Source organism: Bos grunniens, chromosome 16, assembly GCF_055505025.1.
Source record: "Bos grunniens cultivar Pamir isolate PY7600 chromosome 16, Bosgru_T2T1.0, whole genome shotgun sequence".
Classification (NCBI taxonomy): Eukaryota; Metazoa; Chordata; class Mammalia; order Artiodactyla; family Bovidae; genus Bos; species Bos grunniens.
In genome coordinates, this window is record NC_141180.1 from 19,613,942 (window position 1) to 19,620,273 (window position 6,332).

The window sequence follows — 6,332 nt, forward strand, 5'->3', positions numbered from 1 at the left end:
TCCTCTCAAACCCTCTTTTATCATTTGCATTTCGAAACTGTTTCCTTAATTATTCTCCTGCTGTTGGAAACCTGCTCTCCCTGTCTCTGTGGCATCCTTTGATTTATCTCTGTCTGGATAACAGCTCCCCAATTCTCCTTGGGGAATTCAATTTTCATTCATTTTTCTGCTGGGCTAGATTGATATAGACCCTCTGCCCTGGTCCATATTACTCATCCCAGCAGAGAAAACCAGGGAGACCAACCCTTAGCCCAGCCCCTAGGGAGCCACTGTCTTGTTCAGGGAGCCACAAGGAGTTCTCCAATAAAAGGACAGGGGCCTTTGCTCTTCTCCATCTGTCCACCCAGTCCTCCCAGTCATTTGTCACAGGCCTCTTTTATGAGCCCACCACTTTGTCATTTGTCTCTTTCTCTTCCCAGAATCTTCCAGGGATCTCTCCCCCCAGGGATGCTTATCAGTTGTTGCTCATCTTAAACCTGCCCTGTGTCCTTGACACAGGAATTTAAGGGACATGGAAAAGAGATGGTCCTGTACTTGGACATCTAACTCTCAAAATGAGATTATAAGTCAGTAAGTAGCTGCGAAACAGAGTAAGTAAAGGGCACAGGGATCCTTAGAGGAAGAAGGAAATTGACAATAGCTAACACTCGTATCACCAGCACTACTCTAAGTGTTCTGTATATATTAACTCATTTAACCCTCAAAAAATCCACTGAGGCAGGAACTGTTATTATCCCCATTTTACAGTTGAGAAAACTGAGTCAGCACAGAGTGGTCAAGTGATGAGGCCAAGGCTACATAGATAGTAAGCAGTGGGGCCAGGTTATGGTCATAGGTAGTCTGGCTCTATTTCTGCCAGCACCATGAAGTAACTTTTATTTGAAGGCCCCTGGGCATAGCCTGGTGGTAGAACAGGATACATCACCGAGCAAGGCCAAGTCTTCTGAGATCCACCTGTGCAGCCATAACACCCCATGGCCTATGTGTATGGAGAGCAGGGGAATGAATTGAGGAATTTGGTTTCATTCTAATCTCAGAGTTTTTTTCTTTTTACTTCCTATAAAAAATCTAGGATATTTTAGATTATTTCTTAATTTATGCATTCACTAAATAGCCATTGAATGCCAGCTTCTTGGTAGGCCCTGGAAGACAATGACCCAGAGTGCCAAGTGCAGACAGATTACCTTGCTCCATGATTCCCAGCACACCTGTGGAATAGTGTCAGCTAAGTTCCCCAGGTGTATCTGCCTTCCTTGTGCTGGGAGGGAGTCAGAGCCTGGGTTAGAAAACATCTCGGTTCTGCGCTCAGAGTACCTGAATTCAAATCCCAACTGTGTACATCCTAACTGGGGTAACCTTTGGCAGGTCCCTTACTTTGCCTTCTCAGTGGCTAAATAATGGTAGTGCTCTCATCATAGATGGTCACCTGAAGCAACTAGAAGCTGCATCATTATTGTATCCCCTCTATAGCATTTTGCCTGTTTTACTTTTTCTTGTTTGGTATTTACGGGAGAAACTAAGAGACAAGAAACTCTTTGGAATGCTTTCAAGTAAAGACTAGAACTTGGGAGCTCTTCTTTCCTGAAACTGTTAGTTGGGAGGGAGACCCATGATCATGGGCTTTTGTTTTCTTTCCCCTTATTGTTTGTTTTCTTTCCTCTTTGGAGGTGGAAACCTACTCTTACACAACAGTAGGTCACAAGCTGAGGTAAAGGCACCTAAATTACTCCTTGGGTGAAATTTTAACTATATTATGATAAGTTGTCACTCCATTAAGGAAACAGGCAGCTTTTGTACTGAGCAAAGGGGGCAGGAAGGTACAGCTGGGTGGTGGCTGGGAGAAGGGATCCCTGAAAAGAGCCTCTGGTGCAATGGGTCAGACCATCAGGGCTCACCTGACACCTAGGGCAAGTTACTTAACCTTACTAGCTTCCCTTCTCATCTGTAATATGGGTGTCTACATTTTAGGGTGCTTGTTGGACTAGAGATAATGCATATAAACTCCAGAACCCAGTGCTCAATGCACAGAAGGCACTCAAGTGTCTGTGGTGGTTGTTAATAAGGTGACCCACAGTCTTCACCAATAACTGGGCTGTGTGCCTTCTGCCTGCTTTCCCAAACAGCCTCTCCACGGCACACTGAGATACCTGATTCTGTATCTTCTCTTCGGAAGCTGATCTGCCCACACAACTTGTAATCCTTCTCTCTTGACCTTTGTTTTTAATGTTGACCTAATACCCAAGTTCATTTACAAAAAGAACTTGAACTCCAGAGGTTGCACACAGCCGACACCCTGTCTCCCTTCCCTCTGTCCCTCTTCAGTCTCCAGGACCCAGAGGCATCCTGAATCCGAGAATGATCCAGTGACCGCCATCTCACAATGCTTTGTGGTTGGTTAGGAGCCTTTCCTGGAGAAGGCGATGGCACCCCACTCCAGTACTCTTGCCTGGAAAATCCCATGGGCAGAGGAGCCTGGTAGGCTGCAGTCCATGGGGTCGCTAAGAGTTGGACACGACTGAGTGACTTCACTTTCACTTTTCACTTTCATGCATTGGAGAAGGAAATGGCAACCCACTCCAGTGTTCTTGCCTGGAGAATCCCAGGGACGGGGGAGCCTGGTGGGCTGCCGTCTCTGGGGTCACACAGAGTCGGACACAACTGAAGTGACTTAGCAGCAGCAGCAGCCTTTCCACATCTCTTCTCACTTAAGCGTCACAAGGTAGGTAGGGCCAATCGTAATCCGACTTTACCAATAACAGCGCAGAAAGATGGGGCTGCCTGCTCTACGTACCAGGGCCCAGTCCCAGAGCCTCTAACCTGATGCTCTGTTGTCTCAGCTTCTAGGGAGGAGGTTGTAAATGGGGAGCAGGAGGGGGAGGGGTGGAAGTCCTGCCTGGCTCCATTTGGAAATAGCTGCAGGTGTCAAGGCTAATCTATAAAACAACCCCGTCATCATCTTGGCGAAAGGTTTTTACTGGAGGAGCTTAACTCAGCAGTTTCCTCTCAGGAACTGACTTACAACCAAAAAAATGTGAATGTGCTAGATGTGGGCAGAGGCGACAGGAGAAAGGTTGGGGTGGGGGTGGGGTTCGTGTGAGAAGTCGTGAGGCAGGGGGGTCAGACACTGCCCACCCTGGAACCACATGAACCTCAGTGTTGCTGCCTGCTACAGGGGGACGCCCTCTGAGCCTCCACTCACTGCCTGGTATGTGGACAGTGCTTGTTCTCACCCAGCGGTATTGTCGCAGAAGGGCTCCACCATCAGCGCAGGGGCTGGCACACGGAAAGTCCCCCACAAATGCCAGTGTGAGTGTCTGAGGACGAAGAACATGCCACTGTTTACTTCTCTCACCGCTTGATCATCTTTTCACGGCCCACGTTCACTGGGAAGGGGCCTGTTTTTTCACATGCTTCAGTGGAGGGAGCAATCATACTGTGACTATGGCCACTTTTTGAAAAAATATTTGTTTTTTATTTATTTGTTTGCTCAGGGTCTTAGTTGTGGAATATGGGATCTAGTTCCCTGCACAGGGATCGAACCAGGCCCCCTGCTTAGGGAGCACGGAGTCTCAGTCGCTGGACCACCGGGGAAGGCCCACGGAAGCCATTTTTGATGACCAAGGAAGAAATACTAAGAACTTTGAGGGGTAAAGGATTTCCCCCAGACCTCACCAAGGAAGCATTCCATAGAAGACATAAACCCTGGGTCTATTCTACATCTGAGCTCTGTGGCTGAGAGAAGTTGAACTTTCCCAGCCTCTGTTTTCCTGTGTTAGCAGGAGTGATAATACTCAGATCATTCCCCCTGAGAAGGGGTTGAGATCCAATATGAAAAGCCCCTAAAGCAAATGCTCTATAAAATTCATTCTACCCTGCTTCCCCTACACACCCAGGGTCCTCAGATTTACAATGAGCATCAATCACCTGGGCATTTTGTTTGAATACAGATTCTGATTCAGCAAGTCTGGGACAAGAGATTCTGCATTTCTAACAAGTTGCCAAGAGATGCCAGTGCTGCTGGCCCCTGGACCCCACGGTGTGTATGAGTGCTTTAGGGCAGTGCTGCCCAATACAGAAGCCATTAGCACATGTGGCTGCTGAAAGACGTGACCAGCCGCAAACCAAACACGCTGTAAATGTCGATTACATGTTGCATTTCTAAGACTTCATACGAAAAAGAGTGTAAAGTATCTCATTAAGATTTTAGAAGCTTTTATTACATGTAGAAATGATGGGTCTTTTGGATGTGTGTTGTGTTTAGTTGCTCAGTCGTGTGCAACTGTGCAACTCCCTTAACTGCAGCTCACCAGGTTCCTCTGTTCATGGGAGTCTTCAGGCAAGAATACTGGAGTGGGTTGCCATTTCTTTCTCCACAGGATCTTCCCAAACCAGGGATCAAACCTGCATCTCCTGCATTGCAGGCAGAATCTTTACCCACTAAGCCATCAGGGAAGCCCAGTCTTTTGGATATGTGGGGTTAAATAAAATCGAGTATTCATTTCACTTCTTTCTTCTATTAGCATCGCTATCAGAAAACTTAAAATTACTCACGTGGCTGGCTTTTATATTGCTGTTGGACAGTGCTGTTCCTGGGCATTTTGACTTGCCTGTGCTACACACACACACCAGAGCAGTCCCTTTTTTCCCAACTCAGCACAGTTTCTGGCACAGAATAAGGGTCTTATAAGCATTTGCTGTGAATGAGCAGGGAGGATGCCCACAAGTGGAGCCCCACGGGAGCTGGCCCCGCACTCTCGTGAGGTGACCCCAGCTGCACGAGGGAACCGGCAGGCTGAGCAGGTGGCTGTGCCTGAAGAATGGCCATCTCCCCCTTGCAGCTGACCCTGACCTGCCACCCATCCATTCTCCCTCATCCTCGGCCCCACCCTTTGCTCTTTTCAAGGCTTTGACGGCAAAGAAAAAGGAATTCTAGGGCGTGCCAGATAAAAAAGGAGGGTCACAGGATTGCCTGAATCCAGGGATCCATCTGTGCCCCCAGTCTTCCTGCCTCGCCTGAAGCCACATCAGCTAATCTTGGGGGTCCTGCCCCTTTCCTGAGCTTTCCTCCCCCAAGGTTCTCTTTGTGGGCTTCACCCATCTCTGCTGGAAGGGGTAGATGGGGAATAGGGGAAGGGTGGGAGAGAGGCCCAAGACCCTGGGCACAGGCCAGGTAGGAACCTGCACCAACCTCCCTGAGCCCCTGTCCTAGCCTGAGGGGCTCTTAGATAAAGAGGTGGCCAGCACCTTCTGTTATAAAGATGCTCGCTTCATCCACTCTGAAATTAGCAGGACAACTCAGAGCCCAGATGCCCACGTCTTCCAATACTTCCAGTGACCAGAGTCAGGTTTCAGGGCACTGCAGTCTGAGATCTGGGAGTCCAAGATCTCAGGAAATCACCTGGATTTCCAAGGAAAGCACAGGGAGAGGAAGAGGCTGTGGTGGGCCGGGAAGGTCCCCAGGGTGCTTGGCACTGGGCTCTGCCCCAAACCACAGGGCTCTGAGCACATTTCTGCCCCCTCCACCAGGGCCTGAGAGTGTGCACGTGGGTCCTCATCTCCCACTTGCGCGTATCCCACTCCCGCCTCCTGCCTCCCCTCCACGCCTCCGACACTAAGCAGGACAAAGAGAATTCTCGAAGCATGTGAACTTACCAGAGGTCAGGGGAAGACTGCCTTCGTGGCGAGGACTGGAGCGTGGAGCGGCTGTTCTCACTGAGCGCTGAGCGCAGGCGGCTCTAGGGGAAAGTCAGCGAGTGTCTGGGAGGGGAGCAGCACCCCGGGCAGGGTGGGGAACTGGGGGAGGGGCGTGGCCGGCGGGGTGCAAGCTGGTCCAGAGGAGGAGGCCAGACAGCCAGACGGACCATCAGGACAGAGCCCAGGGGAGGCCCTTCTCCTCTTTTCTCCGAGAAAAGGTGCTCTGCTCCCCCTTGGAAGCTGGGGAAGTGAGGGTCTGTCTGGGGGAGGGGAAGAGGGGCTGGAGACCGCCTCGGAGAAAATTAAATTGCACTTGAGGGCAAATTCTATTAGGGAATAGAGCCTGTCTCTCAGCAGCCTGCGTCCATTTAGGTGATTAGCTCGGCCCAGCACCTCCACCCCAGAGCCCGGGAGCTCTGTCCCTCGCCCTCGGGAGCCAGGCCAGTGGCCTCCGGGGGCCCAGCCACCCCTGCTCCCCAGCTCACCCTGAGAGGACCCTTCCCTCACCACTCACAGCCCCCCGGGCTCTTTAAGTGGGTGCACCTGGCTGTTCTAGAACACAGGCCAAAAACAAGGACAGGCAAGGCCAGGGAGGACAGAGCTGGGATTGGACTGCATTAGGCCTGGGCGGGGCTGGG

The 6,332-nt window shown here is 50.5% G+C and overlaps 1 protein-coding gene across 1 annotated transcript in view; it reads right to left on the reverse strand.

Annotated features, from left to right (window-relative positions):
- Positions 1-5,787, reverse strand: part of LHX4 (LIM homeobox 4) — a 56,883-nt gene extending 51,096 nt beyond the window's left edge. Inside the window, exon 1 of the mRNA XM_086343539.1 lies at positions 5,653-5,787. The gene's annotated coding sequence lies outside the window, so the exon portion shown is untranslated. The remainder of the gene's footprint in view (positions 1-5,652) is intronic.
- Between the last annotated feature and the right edge of the window lie 545 nt (positions 5,788-6,332).